Source organism: Euphorbia lathyris, chromosome 6, assembly GCF_963576675.1.
Source record: "Euphorbia lathyris chromosome 6, ddEupLath1.1, whole genome shotgun sequence".
In the NCBI taxonomy this organism is placed as follows: domain Eukaryota; kingdom Viridiplantae; phylum Streptophyta; class Magnoliopsida; order Malpighiales; family Euphorbiaceae; genus Euphorbia; species Euphorbia lathyris.
The window spans coordinates 3,777,656-3,794,300 of NC_088915.1; the positions used below are offsets into that span (position 1 = coordinate 3,777,656).

General features: G+C 33.5%; 1 long non-coding RNA gene across 1 annotated transcript; it reads right to left on the reverse strand.

Moving 5' to 3' along the window:
• Positions 1-1,949: 1,949 nt before the first annotated feature.
• Positions 1,950-3,807, reverse strand: LOC136233479 (uncharacterized). The gene is made up of 3 exons (XR_010690852.1): positions 3,748-3,807; positions 2,808-3,643; positions 1,950-2,371 (listed from the first exon to the last, which is right to left on the reverse strand). It is a non-coding gene; the product is annotated as an uncharacterized lncRNA (long non-coding RNA).
• Between the last annotated feature and the right edge of the window lie 12,838 nt (positions 3,808-16,645).

Consider the following 16,645-nt stretch of genomic DNA (forward strand, 5'->3'; position numbering starts at 1 on the left):
GCTTTTGTACTAATAGGGTAAATAAGTATACAGTTATACAAACACACATATACAAACAGTGCTCCATGTACAGTTAAAGATATGATGGTTCTTCCTAGTAAAAAATATATTGGTACCGTTATGCAAACAGATAGTGTTCCCTTCAGTGAATCTTCATATATGCCCTTAAAAGAATGCAATTTCTAAAATCAAACATCTATAAATTCAGTGTTCCCTTCAGTGAATCTTTATATATGCCCTCAAAAGAATGCAATTTCAGAAATGCTCATCTATAAATTCACTCTCTTTACTTGGAAACGTTGGAAATACATTAAGATGTCAAATGGAATTAAATTGACTCTCTTTATCAGTGATGGGTCAAAGAATTTAAATTAAAAACATCTCATATAGTTACAAATCAAGTTACCTTTCAAGCATCGCATGCATAGTTTTATCATAGACAAACTAATTATGATAGAAACGTCTAATAACAAAAATTAGCATAGCAACAATGTTTAAAACAAAGTTAAGAAATTTCCAGCAAATTTCACTTAAAACATAAAGTTGTATCAGTTAAATAGATTGTTCAGTAACTTGTTTTTCGGATGGAGTACATTCTGTCATATCTTGTTCTTCAGCTGGAGCACATTGCACTACAAAAAAAAGGAGTTTCAGGGACGAAAAAAATCGTCCCCAAAAAACATAAAAATTTGTACCCTATAGTTTTGGGGACGATTTTTTCATCCTCAATTTTTGTCCTTGTTTCCTCCATCCTTGATTCTATTGGGGATGAAATAAATGATGTCGTCCCAATTTAGAGAGACTACTATCGTCCCCGCTCTTAAGGACGACTATCGTCCCCGTTGAGAGGGACGATAGTCATCCCTGATCCTAGGGATGACATTTTATCCCTGTTCCTAGGGACGACATGTCATCCCCGTCAATTTTTCACTATTGCTAGGGATGACATGTCGTCCCCATTGATAGGGACGACATTTTGTCCCTGTTCCTAGGGACGACATGTCGTCCCCATTGATAGGGACGACATTTTGTCCCTGTTCCTAGGGACGACATGTCCTCCCCGTTGATAGGGACAAATGTCGTCCCTATTCCTAGGGACAACATTTCATCTCTGTTGATAAGGACGATTGTCGTCCCCGTTCGTTGGGACCACTGTCGTCTCCGGTCATAGGGACAACTGTCGCCCCCGTTCTTAGGGACAAATTTTCGTCTCTGTTCATAAGAACGATTGTCATTGCTGTTACTAGGGACATCGTTTTGACCCCATTTTTTTAGGATGACTATCGTCCTTGTTTAGAATGACAAATGTCCCTTAAGAATGCTATATATCATTATGAGAGAAAAATATGAAATTCAAAGTGCAGAGCTTAGGATGCTACTTGAGCTTAAACAAGTAAGCTGTGAAGTGCAAAGTTCTAATCTAAAACAGTACAACCTCCATAAAATTCCTATTAACTAAAAAAGTATGACAAATGTCTAATTACAAATGTTTTACCGTTTTAACTTGCTGATGTAATCAGCAAGGATTTGTCCTCTGATTGATTAATAAAAGGTCAACTTGACCTTGAAAAAAAAGAATGAATACAGTTGAGTTAATGATTCCAATTTAATTGAAACTTTAGCCTTTTGAATGAAAGAAACATAGGATGCTGCCATAAATAAAACAACATAGAAATAATAATACAATTAATACCTAATGCATAATTATTAGGAACTACGCAGAGCTCGAAGAGAGGCATAATTAATGCCTAAATGATTCAGTATTTTCAAATTTCAGGGGACTCATATAGACATAGCAGCATAGGTTTAGTTACATCTTCGGAGTCACAAAATAGATTTTTGGGAAAGTATCAATTTGGACTCCACATAAATTAGTATTAATATAGACTTAACGTTTAAAAAATGTATCAACTTAGACATCGAGAACGGATTGGACACATCATTCCTATTACTCCGTTAAGTTCTAATTGAGGTGTCTCGTTCCGTTATAGAGACCTAAATTGGTACCATTTTTTAAACGTTAAACATATATTGGTGTTATTTTGTACGTGGAGCCTAAATTCATACTTCCCTAAAAACCATAAGCCTATTTTGATACCTTATCCCTGAACTATAACATGAATATTACAGCTATATTCTAATTCAAGCATCAGATAACACATAAATTAACCATGTAAAAACCCTTCAGCATCAAAAGGTTAAAAGCATAAAATTGCATTTACAGCTCTAGTTTAATATCCCATGATACGTTCTATGGTTAGACAATGACATCAATTTATATACACAGAAACTAACCTACAACACTAGCTCATCGTAGATAAATCCTCTCAGTAGTAGTTCCTTGCTTTCTTCTTGGACCGTTAATCTTTTCCTGCTCAAAATAATTTCATGCAAGTTAGCTAGTCCACTAAATTATGCATATGAAATTCTAATTTCAAGGTAAATTTAAAATATTCTTCCATTCAAATTATAGTAAAAAAGGTTTAGGCGTACAAATTCTAATCCCATGCATATGAAATCTAAACCCAAAAGACTATTCTACAACAAGAATTTGAATCCAATTTCTAATACTCAAAACAATTGTTTAAAATTCAAATTCACTATTTATGCAACATCTAATTGAGGACTAAAAGAGGTAACCTACTATTTTTTTTAACAGAAGTAACATATTCTAAACATTCTTTTCTTTTAATTTAGTTTACAAATATATGCAACACTGTGTTCTAAAATAGAAAATGATAATTGAACTTCATCAGTAATTATAGAAATATCAAGATTGTGCAGCAAATAAGAATCAAAATTAGTACCTTCGGACCAACCAATCATGTTCTATTCCCCTTTAAATTAGTGTCATGTTTTGTCCCCTTCAATCATCATCATCATCATTGATCACGTTAACATCTTCATCACCACTAACTTCTTCGTCGGTTTCAAGTTGATTGTAATCATCATCATCATCACAATCATCAATATTAATTGGAATTATTTCTTCTGCTTGATTAGCAATTGGAAGAGGTATTTCTTCAAAACCAAAAACAACCTCATTCTCCATGGCTTCATCATCATCATCTATAGGTCTTGTTGCATGAAAATCAGCGGTGATCTTCTCTTCTTGAAAAACATCACCATCTTCATTTTTCTCAGAAATATCCTCTAGTGATTGAAAAGGCAATTTATATATGTCCCTAGGATGATTTTTCACCATAATAAGCCAATTTTTTTTTTTTGGGATCTTGAACATAAAAGACTTGTTCAGCTTGAGAAGCTAAAATAAATGGCTCATCTGTTTTTAATCGACTATGGCCTTGACACTTGTGATTGAGAAATCATCTACTGTATATCCACTTCCTTTATGGCTCACATCAAACCATTCACATTTGAATAAGTAAACACAATTCATTCCTGAGTACTGGATCTCCCAAACATCTGTCAAATTCCCATAATACTCTTTATCACAAGAACTATCATCACCCCTAGACAAGACTCCTGAATTTTGACTCTTGCGATTCATTTGACGATTTACAGTATGAAACCGATAGCCATTCACAATATGACCCGAGTAACTCTTGTAGCGTGGGTATGAACCAAAAGCAAGATTCATAAGATCCTTAGAAACAACATCATGTTCATTTAATTCATAAACCTGCAAGTTCATCAATAATATAAATGTAATTTATTGAAAACATGGACTAATAATAAGATATAACCTCAAACAAATTATAATAATCCATAGATATATTCACATACATGATCCTCGAACCATTTTGGAAATTCTGCATTATATCTCTGTACACATAAACAACCTCTTTTAATGGGAAATAGCGTAAGACCTTGTGTGGAATTTTCTTATTATCGTTTGAATTGTCATCAACTTCCACCTAGACAATCCACATATTTCACAAGATGTTGCATTTGCAAGTGGACCCCAATATAAAGTGCACATATTTTAACAGACATCATATTTTTCATAATGAAGACCCAAACGACGGATATATTTCTTTGCACTACTGTATGTTTCCCATTCAATATTATAACTAAGTAAATCATCAAAAGATTTATTTGTCCATCTGTGAAAACTCTTCATGTGAAGTAACTTGACAATAGTAGCCAATTTCGAGAGTTCACATCCTGAATGCAATTTCTCCTTAGCTTCATTTAGTAATCGATAAAACTCACCAGCATCCCCTTTAGGTTCCCATAGCATACTATTACTGTCACAATCATTACCAACTGAACTATCATGATCAACACTATATATATCATTGACCAATCCAACCATATCATCATCCGACTCATTATCATTATCATTATCATTATCATTCGGATATTCATTGATACCACGTTCTTCATTTGGAGACTCCCCATGAAAATACCAAACTGTATATGTGGTTATAATTCCAAATTTCAACAAGTGAAATCTAATCGTAGATTCATCATTATAAACAACATTTCTACATTTTTTGCAAGGACATTGAATCACGTCGGTCAACAATTTAAATCTGTACGCATACTTCAAAAAAGTTTCAACTCCTTCAATGTAACTACGATATTTTCTATTGGCAAGAGCCATCCAACTCTTATCAATATCCATATCGTTTATGAACCAATCTGAAATTAAATCACATATTAACATTATGTATAATTGATTTAACATACAATAATGAGGATTAAGTGTCAAATATGATACTAGAACTAAGCACCAAAAAACCAAAAAATTGAGAGCAAAAAGAGTTACTCATTCCATCAATGTCTCAAATTGCATTTTTTACGGTTTGAAAAAAAGTTTCTCTATAATTTATGTCAACCAGATTTATATTTGAAGTTGACCTATCAAGGGCTTCATGTGAATTTATCTTTGAAGTTGACCTATCAAGGGCTTCATGTGTTTTGTAGAATTGATTCTAATATCCCTCTGGCAGAAGTTCATCTTGCCGATATTCAAAAGCAAATTTTAGAGCAATGAGATTCTCCGGAGCTGAGTAGTGCTACTTCTGTCGCCTGCTCCAACCTGGATTTACAACTTCTTCGGTAGGAGATGATGTACAGAGAGCAAAGTCGTGTTAAGTGGCTTAAAGAGGGGGATATGAACGCTAATTTTTTCCAAAGGTCTGTTAAAGTTAGAAAGATTTGGGCTGGCGTTCATCATTTAAGAATCGGCGATGGGGTCCCACTTCTGACACTGTAAGATTAGCTGATCATGTTATTGAGTATTTCTCTAATATTTTTCGTAGTTCTAGGGAGCATATTGACCTTTCTTCAATTAATGAGGTAATTCCCAACTTAGTAACTTCCTTAGAGAATGAAGAATTAATTTCTAATCCTTCCATTGAAGTTATTAAAGATACGGTCATTTCCATGGATCCTGACAGTGCACCTGGTCCTGATGGTTTTGGGGGAACTTTTTATCATTTCTTTTGGGATATTATAAGGGAGGATGTTTGCAACATGGTTCAGGCTTTCTTTGATCATGGTTGCATCCTGTCTGGCTTAAACTCTAGTATTATGGCTCTAATTCCTAAAGTTGCTGAAGCTGACAGAATAGAGAATTTTCGTCCAATTGTAATGAGTAACTTTAGTTTCAAAATCATCTAAAAAATTCTTGCAGATCGCCTTGCAGTTATTGCAGCAAGGATTGTCTCTTCCAACCAGTATGGTTTCCTTAAAGGTAGAAGCATTCACTAGTGGATTGCCTTAGCTTCTGAGGGAATTAATATGCTTGACAGAAAACATTTTGGTGGTCACATGGCCTTAAAAGTTGATATTCGTAAGGCTTTTGATACTTTAGATTGGAACTTTCTCTTGGCTGTATTGGACTCTTTTGGTTTTTCTCTCACTTTCAGAGATTGAATCCTAAACATTCTGGCTTCTGCTCGTATTTCTGTGATGATTAACGGTTCTCCAAAGGGTTACGTTTCTTGTTCCATAGGGGTTAGACAAGGGGACCCCCTCTCTCCTCTTCTGTTTGACATTGGTGAGGACTTTTTCTCTCGTTGGCTTGCCAAGATGGTGAGGAATGGTATTTATTCTTCTACGTATTATTCTGGTGGAAATTCTTTTCCCTCTCACCTTCTTTTTGCTAATGACATGCTCATTTTTGGAGTGGCATCCTTGAGCAATTTGCATGCTCTCAAGAATTTCTTCATGCTATATGGACAGATCTCCGGTCAGCAGGTTAGTTGGGACAAATCTGCTGTCTTTTTTGGTTCTCAAGTGAGTCCTCTGAGGAGGGTTCATCTTGCTCACTATCTTGGCATCCGTTTGGAGTCTCTCCCCTTCGGTTACTTAGGATTCCCTCTATTTAAAGGAGCTCCAAGAGCTTGTTACTCAGCAGTCTTGCAGACAAATTTCTCTCTCAATTTAGTAAGTGGAAAGGTAGCTCTCTCTCATTTGCAGGGCATTTAACTCTAATTAAATCTGCTATTATTGGTTCTCTAGTTCACTTATTCTTGATCTATAAGTGGTCAGTGGGTTTGTTGAATAAGCTCAATATAAGTGTTAGGAATTTCCTTTGGACGGGTTGTGTTGACCAGAGGAAGTCAATCACGGTTCCCTGGAAAACTTGTTGCAAAAGTTTGGAGGATGGAGGCTTGGGCATTAAGGACTTTAGGATCTTTAACCATGCTCTCTTGGTTAAGATATGTTGGAAATTAATTCAAGGCACCAGTCTTGCTATTTCTCTGATGAAGTCTGGATTTATGGCTGTCTCTGGTGAGGAATTTAGCCGAGTTCGGGGTATTTCACACCCTTTTCTTACTAATTTTATTATTAATAAAATCTCGGGATGATAGAGGGTTTTATTTTGGTATTCGAGCAATCCAAAGAATATATATATATATATATATGGTTTTGTAAAAGGATCAATTTTATAAAAGCTAATAAAATCGGTTTTGACGAAAATCAATCGTTATTGATTTTGGTTGTTTTTAGATGTATTTTATTTAGTTAAACTTATTTATTTTTTTTAGTATATATAAACGCGGCCCCGTCGGGGCCGGTATTTACGTCACGGGCCGTTGGACGGCCCGTGATGAGGGCTGGGCCGCCCAGGCCCAGCCCTCCCTGCACTTGGCATTCGGCCAAGTGCAGCAAATGCACTTGGCCGAATGCCAAGTGCATTTGTTAGCTTTTATTTAAAAAAAAAAATAAATAAATAAAAAATGAAATAACAAATAATAATGATAATGATAATAATAATAATCATAACAATAAATCCATCTAGCTTACCTTTGGCTCCAAGTTGGCTTTGGACGGGTTGTGTTGACCAGAGGAAGTCAATCACGGTTCCCTGGAAAACTTGTTGCAAAAGTTTGGAGGATGGAGGCTTGGGCATTAAGGACTTTAGGATCTTTAACCATGCTCTCTTGGTTAAGATATGTTGGAAATTAATTCAAGGCACCAGTCTTGCTATTTCTCTGATGAAGTCTGGATTTATGGCTGTCTCTGGTTTGCCTAAAGCTTCAATTGCTCCGTCCTCGATTTGGTCTTCTTGTAAGTTTGTTTATTCATCCATTTGGGACCAGACCTTTTGGTGGATTGGCTTGTCTTCAAAGCTCAATTTCTAGACTGATAGGTGGATTATTCCATCGGTGGCGGACAGATTGGATCTTGATCATCGGGATAAGCGTTGACGCTTTAATTCTGTTGATGATTTTTTTTCTTAATTCGGAGTGGATTGACTTAGGCACTCTTCCTTTGGTTGTTCAAGACAGTATTCGATCTATTCATAGGGGTAGAGATGATCTTGATTTCTGCGCTTGGCAGCCCTCTACGAAGGGTATTTTCTCTGCCAAAGAGTACTATTTAATTATGAGTCCTAGTTCCTCTTCGATGGACTGGTATAAATTTGTTTGGAATGCTCACACTCCCCCTTTTCGTTCCTTCACTTTCTGGAGAGTTTTGCATGGTCGGGTTCCGATCACGACCTCTTACAGCATCTTGGATTCTCCTTTGCCTCTCGTTGTGTTCTATGTGGTAGGGATGCTGAGTCATTAGCCACCTATTCATTAGCTGTTCTTTTGCAGATTCTCTTTGGAGGGCCCTTGAATTTCACTTTGACTGCTCTTTGCCTCGTTATTCACAATTCATCCACTTCTTCAGCTCTCTTCCTAGCATTCATTTTGGCTCAGAGGTGTCGATGATCTGGCGTGTTGCCGCTGTCACTTGCATCTAGTTAATTTGGCATTGCAGGAATGAAGCAATCTTTAAAGAAGTTTCTCCTTCTATTCAGCACTCGAAGATCACCCTTTTTCGAATGATTCGAGAGTCCTTTGCCATTTCTAAAGGTTTTTGCTCTTTACGAAGAGATGATGTTATCGTATCCCGTCTTCTGGCTTCTCCTAGGCCGCCTCCAGTTCCCAACATTATTCTGGTCCATTGGCTTAAACCTCCTCCGGGTTGGGTTAAAGTCAATGTGGACGGCTCTGCTTTTGGCACTCCAGGTGAGGCAGGAGCGGGAGGTATTTTTCGCAACTATCGTGGATTTTCCAAAGGCTGTTTTGATTTTTCTACCCCTCCTTCTTTTGCTTATATGGCTGAATTGAGAGCCACTATTTTTGCAATTGAACTTGCTTGGGAAAAAATTGGCATCGGCTTTGGGTTGAGTCAGACTCAATGTACGTTGTTAATCTGCTTAGTCACGTTCTATGGATGTTCCTTGGAGTATTCGTCAAGAATGGTTGCATTGTCTCAGTATTTGTTTTAGGATGAACATTCTTTTTTCACACATATTTAGGGAAGGAAATAGAGTTGCTGATCCACCGGAAAAGTTTGGAGTCTCTTCCTCGGTGATCAATTGGTGGCCTTCAGCTCCTGCTTTTTGTCATAGGTTTATCAATGATGACATTTGTAGTATTTCTCACTTGCGTTCTTCTTGACTTTCCTAAACTTTTCTCCTCCCCCCCTTCTTTTTGTTTGTTCTCCTTCCTATTCTCTTGTTCAAACACTCATTTTTCGTTTATTAATATATTGTGGGTATGTCAGTTCTTGGACCACGGGTGCTCACCCGGCCCAAGTTCTATCTCGTCCCAATTTCTATAAAAAATATATAAATTCATCATTATTTATTATAATTATAATTACTTATATGTAATTTATTATATATATAATATATAAAGTTTATTATAATTATAATTTTTTATATATAAGATATCATTTATCGTTTTATATATATAATTTATCATTATTTATTGTAATTATAATTTTTATATATAAAATATATCATTATGTATAAAATTATTATAATTATAATTATTTTATGCAATCAATTAAGTTAAGTTAAGTCCAGTTTAGTTCAGTTCAGTTGCATTCAGTTCAGTTCAGTTAATTTGATTTCAGTAAAAAAGAACAGGACCTAATTCATTCTAAAGTTATTGAAAAAAATAATAATTTGGTTCTTATCTTATAAAATAGCTTGATTTTGTCAATTCATAAAATGTTTTATGAATTTTGTTTTGAAAATAAAAAATTTAATTTTATCATTTTCAAAATAATTTTGAATAAAAAGTTCCTAAATTTCTACCAAAAAAAAAAGAAAATGATAAAATTGAATCAATATTTTACGGCACAGATAAAAATTAAGCCATTTTATAAACTAAGTAAAATTTCCAATAACCTCAACATTAAAGTTTAGTTTTTCCTAAAAATAAATTTGATCCATAGTAAAATTATATATGACTCGACAACACAACAAGAAATCGGTACTATCCGATTAGGTTAATACGAGATTGAAATGAATTTTTTTTTGGGTTGGTTAGGGTTTAATATAATACACTAATTCGAAATTGACACGACATTATCACGACACAAACACAATAATTGCAACCTCTAATATTTATGTTGTTAGTTTATACACTATTTTTTATTTGGATAAAGGTCAAATTTAACCCTAATGTTTTAGTCAAAGTGCAGATTTTGCCCCTAACGTATGAAATGATGCGAGTTAAACCCTAATTTTTTTCAAGCAATATCAATTTTAGCCCCGCGCTATCGAAAATTTAAAAAGACTGATTTACTGTTATTTAATTATCACGTCGAATCTTTCAAATAAGTTTGTCGATCAATTGAAGCAGATTCATATACTTTTTATTCCTATATTAATAACACTCTAAATATTTTAGACAGTTTGACATAAAAATTATGATTATTTATATGTAGCAGATTTAGTTTTTAGTAGCATTTTAGCAAAATTTTTGTAATTTTGTTAAACTAAATATCTTAGACATAATTGATATTTGGATGGTCTAAAGTGATTGTAAAATGTATACTAATAAAACATGTTTTTTTTTTCTAATTTTCTATAACGTAGGACTAAAATTGATCTTACTTGGAAACGTTTAAATTTGTATTGTTTCATATATTAACGTTAAATCGACACATCCTTAAGACGTTAGGGTTAAACTTGGTTTTATCCCTAAAATCTATCTAGTCTTATCCCTAAATTAGTATGAATACTATATTCCTCCTGTATTTTTCCATGTTTATATTAACAAAAAATAAAAAGTAAAATCATATGTCACGCCAAAACAATATTTGCAAGACATGAATTCAATTCGGTTAATAAATTAGTATAAATAATTTATTAGTCTTCATATTTTTGCGCACCATATTATTTAGTCTTCCTATTTTGAAAAACACATTATGAGGTCCCTATCATTTGTCACGCTTAGTCCTTTAGTCCTTTTGTCTATTTTTTAAGCAAACATATGGTATCTTTCACGACAGTCATATTGGGATACAAAACGATCCTATTACTCTGTTATTTTTTGTCTATCTATTTACGCCAAAATATAACGGTTACTTTTTTTAAAATACAACCACAGACCAAAACATTAAGAGTAACAGATTTTAGAGATTCTATGATGTGTTTTCAAAATAGAAGTACTAAACAATGTGTTGGGGATAAAAGAGAGGTCTAATAAATTATCTACCCATAAAATTCTGATACGATTTTACTCTCTTATTTTCTCTTGTTCCATCTACTTGGCCCAAAAGTTTAAGGGTAATTAATTTATTAGTCCCTATATTTTGACAAAATACACTGTTTAGTCCCTGTATTTTCAAAAACATACAGTAAGGTCCCTAACCTTTTGCTTAATAAACTGTTTAGTCCTTCCGTTTGTTTGTTAGATTTTTTACCGTTTATGAATTCGGAAATGACTAAATTACCCTTTACTATTTATCAGTCAAAAGTAATTCACATCTCTATGTCTTTCTCTAACAAACCGCGCTGGAAAAAATGGAGAAATGATTGATTCTCTAACCCATAATCGACTCAAATCAACCAGAAGAACACAGAAATGAGAAACAATGAAGATAATGGTCTTATATATTTAATTTTGTGGTAAATGTAGTTAGTTTTTTAAATAGATTTTGACTTAAATCCGAATTGATTAACAGAATCTTCATTGGAGTCTAACGGTAGGGACTAAACAGTTCACGAAGAAAAACGTTAGGGACTAAACAGTTCATCGAGAAAAATGTTAGGGACCTTACCCTGTGTTTTTGAAAATACAGGGACTAAACAGTGTGTTTTATCAAAATATAGGGACTAATAAATTAATTACCCAAAGTTTAACTTCCCCCGAACTTTCAAAAGTTCTAAATGGTCAGTTATTCCTTTGTAATTACATTCGATAACCTCATATTTCTGAATAGAATCTTTTGGATGTAGAAAGTGAGAGACATGTTCCGCCACATGTCAAAAAGGAATGCCAAATATATAAATAATTATGAACTCTTGGAACTTCAACGAGATAGTTGATGTTTTGAGATTATTGAATACAACTGGACAAGTATAGAGGTTATTAAATGCAATTGGATAAGAATATAAGGTTTTTTAATGTAATTAGATAAGAATAGGGATAAGGTATCAAAATAGGGCTAAGGTTTTTGAGGAAGTATCAATTTAGGCTCAACGTTCAAAATAGCACCAATATAGGCTTAACGTCTACAACATAATATCAATTTACGCTTAAAGTTTACAATATAGCATTAATTTAGGCCTCATATACAAAATAGCACCAATATAGGCTTAAAGTTTACAAAATAATACAAATTTAAGCTTAACGTTTACAAAATATATCCAAATTAAGCTACACGGCACAATTAAATTAATCATATTATATTCTTGTCCACTAAGATCTCATGTAATATGAGCAAACTAAAAGTAATTGAATATCTACAATATTGTTCGAAATATTGTAGATAGTCAATGACATATATCAATATTATTTTCACAAGCGTTCGAAATATTCAATTACTTTTAGTTTGCATATATTATTACATGAGCCATGAAATTTAGGATCAAACAAATATAAGGTTTTAATGGACAATAATACTAATTAATTATATTATAATAAATAAGAAAATAGAACTAAATAAAAAGATAACATGTAAAGTTAATAGGAAAAGAATATAATATGGTTAATTTAATTATGACGGTTAGCTTAAATTGGATATATTTTGTAAACGTTAAGCCTATATTGGTGCTATTTTGTACGTGAGGCTTAAATTGATGCTATATTGTAAACGTTAAGCCTAAATTGATATTATGTTGTAAACGCTAAGCCTATATTGGTGCTATTTTGAACGTTGAACCTAAATTGATACTTTTCCAAAAATGTTAGGTCTATTTTAGTACTTATCCCATAAGAAGCTTAATATATGAAGCTTAATATTTTATACTAATTAAATATCTCACACAAATGACCTCGCCTATATAACTGTAGGTACTGTTTTCATGACTCTTGTTTTCTCCGCCCCTCTCTTCTCTTCTCTGTAAATGTGTTTGTGCATTCCATATTAATACCTCCCCCAAGAGATCTCAAATCTGGAAAGTTGTTGTGATGTTGATGGTGTGCGATTAGGGTTTACCTTCTGCAGAAAGTGGCTCAACAGATCTTCTAGGTAACAAATCTATGAAAACCAATGCTTTTAGAATCTCATCAAGTGATAGTCATGAACCTCCATGACGTTATCTGCTAAAATATTAATAGCACAAAGCTCTATATTTGAATTGCCCAATTCCAAGTTATTTCTGAGTTTTTGTTGGCATTTACTATTTGTTGCTCATTGGATTTTGATTCTATAATGTTTTTTTTTTGCAGGAAATATTTTCTTTCCGAGCAACTACTTGAAAGCTATTGAATTTTAGAAGCATAATTCTTTCTGGTAAAACTTTGGACTTTTCATCTCTTGAATTTTAGGTTTTAATGAGAATTGCGAAGCGATCTATATTACTCCTAATCTACGCTATTGGGAAATATGCGTATCTATTGAATTTCCAGGGGTAGTTCTGAGAGTCTCATAGTTGTCATAGAAGCTTCAGGAACTCCTTTTATTAGTTTAAGGAGGCAGAATCTCCAAATAGTAACAAGTCTTGGAAATAGGTACATCGGAAGTATCAATCCACGAAAAACAATAATATAAAGAAGTGATTATATTTCATGTTGGGATGTGAAAACCACTGGTAGCAAAGAAAATGACACTTTCTTAATGCATATGTATAAATAGGAAACAGCTAGCAGATAAATACCTATAACTTGCACAAGCATGTGAGAGTTTTTCTGGAGGTAGTCATAATGCTCAGATTTGACTCTTACAATACTTCCTACTATCTTTTCTTCAAATGTTTCTGAATCCTGGAGAAGCTCCTGAACTAAACTTATCCGGAGATAAGTTTAATATTATCAGCAATCACCATTTCATTATTCCTGATAATATTAAACTTATCTACCTGAAAAAGAGTTTAGTTCAGGAGCTTCTCCAGGATTCAGAAACATTTAAAGAAAAGATAGTACGAAGTATTGTAAGAGTCAATTCTGACCCTTATGACAACCTCGAGAAAAACTCTCACATGCTTGTTCATGTTATAGGTATTTATCTGCTAGATGTTTCCTATTTATAAATATGCATATAAGAAAGTGTCATTTTCTTTGGTACCAGTGGTTTTCACATCCGAACATGAACTATAATCACTTCTTTATATTATTGTTTTTCGTGGAAATTGGGATAATAATTTGAAGTCAGCATCCCAATTCAATATGTATATGGAGCAAATGCAACAAGTCTTGGAAAAAGCTTGGATGTCCTACCATGAGAAAGAGCATGCTTATCAAAACTTGAGTATGCAACATCAAATGTTGCTTAGCGAGTTCGATCATCAGAAGACATATGGAGACTTCTAGGCTCAAACACGAACTATACATGACGAGAAATCTCTTAGATGGCTATGAAAAAAGCTTTGAAGGAGACAACTAAAGAATTCACCGAGTATGGTGGTCCTTAAGAACCAATTTACATGGATACAGGGTCTGGTGGTCCTATTTTGAGCACGGGTGAACAGGAGAAGTTGCCTTTTAAAGAAGAGATGACACAATATGCTCCAGCTGAAGAATAAGATATGACAGAATGTGCTCCATCCGAAAAACAAGTTACTCAACAATCTATTTAACTGATCCAACTTTATGTTTTAAGTGAAATTTGATTGAAACTTTTTAACTTTGTTTTAAACATTGTTGGTATGCTAATTTTTGTTATTAGACGTTTCTATCATAATTAGTTTGTCTATGATAAAACTATGCCAGCTATGCTTGGAAGGTAACTTGATTTGAATGTTATCTACATCAGCCTATGATCCTCTGTATCTTTATGAGATGTTTTTAATTGAAATTATTTGATCCAATTTAATTCCATTTGACATCTTAATATGTATTTCCATTGTTTCCAAGTAAATAGAGTGAAAATTTCTATATGCGCATTTCTGAATTAGAAGGATTATATATGTGCTAAGTTTCACACAAATAGATATCAGAAATGTTATTTCTAAAAAGAAACGTAAATATAAACGAAAAAGAAATGTTATGTTCATCTTTGACTGTTATTTCAGTTGTGGTCATATAAATGTAAGACTTGCTCCATATTTTCAAAATTAAACCCACCACGTTAATAAATGTGATGCAAATAATTGACATCTTTCTTTTATTCACTATAAAGGAGATTCAGATACTCCATCATCATAAGGTTCAAATGGAGTAGATGGTTATTCAGCTTTGATGAGGATTTAGTATGTGGCTTGATAAGTTTTGACAAGTTGCTGCAGCAAGCATACTTTTCTGCTAATGAAATTTTTGCAGATCGGGTTATGGGTTCATAACTATCACTTGATGGTGTTCCCTACTTTCTTGAGGAAGTGTTTCTACCGAGTTAAGCATTGTTTCTTCCTTCATAGTCCATTCCTCTCTTTAATAATGCTCTTTTTAAGGATAGATGTTTGATTAAAGAAATTGCATTCTTTTAAGGGCATATATGAAGATTCACCGAAGGGAACACGGTCTGTTTGCATAACGGTACCGACATATTTTTTTTTACAACGGAGAACCATCATTTATAGGGATGGTTTGGCCCCTACTCATCTATCCATCTTTATTTGCGATTGCGGCTCCCAACATATGAAGGGTTATGCATTTTCTTTTATGCTCCAATGAGGCCAAAACAATGTCTTTCCTCAAATTTTTGAGGAAGTGTTCCTACCGAGTTAAGCTTGGTTTTTTCCTTCATAGATCATTTTCTTCGTCGGAAATTTATCAAATTCTACCAGTTAGAGACGAGATTATGTAAGCATTGCTCAATGCTCTAGTTTAATAGGTAGAATGGTTTTTGTCTTTTAAAGTTAGAGTTTGATTACAATGAAACTAATGTTATTCTAAATTAGTAAATGAATATGTTGTTCTAGTCATGTGCACCCAATGACGTTCAATTTCCAATTCCAAATTATTATTTTTTTTTTGTTGAGGATGTTACAAAAATATTTCAGAATGTTACAACCAAGATTTGCATTTTCAGGCTACCTGAATTTCGTAAGCAGCTTCTGACTCGCCTTTCACAATCATTCCACACCACAAAATCAGCAATCCGCTCTAAATTAGAGTAGAACAAATAAATATTGTCATGATTATTGATATACGTGAATATCAGATTTGGACAGACCAAACATATTTATATAGAAATTTTATTTTATCGAACTTATTCACGTCTCCTCCTCTGGTAAAATTTTGTCTTATGGTTTAAAGGTGTAGAAAAAATGACTGAAACTGTAAAAGTAACTAAACATATCTCTTGAGTGGCTGCTATATCTCTTATCTTATGTTTTCTTTTCTTTGGTGCTCCTCTTTTATGTATCACAGAAGGTTAACAATATTTTATTATATGGTAGACAACAGCTTCACACCAAATGGTTGAATTTAAGTAAAATGGTATTTTATTACATATTTTCTCATATTTGGAGTTTACCCCCAAATTCCATTCTTAACCAACTAAGAGTAGTTTAAGCTTCCCTGTAACTTCGTGGTAAGATTGAAGAAAATTAGGGATAAGATAAGTTTTTTTCCCTGCCAAGTAGTCCACGCTTTCTTAACTCTAGCAGCTCAACCGGTGGGACTCAATCAAACTGTTCTTCTAGAAATGATGGGATACTCACAGCACCAAACAAATCTTATTTTTAGATTTAGTTTCAGACAAATCAATCTACTTAATCTTATAATTAATAAATTGCACTACAAGAAAATCACTAGTTAAGGACTGAAATTAATGACTAAATCAATTTTAGTCATTAATTTACTACTAACGTTAGTCACTAACATTATTGTTG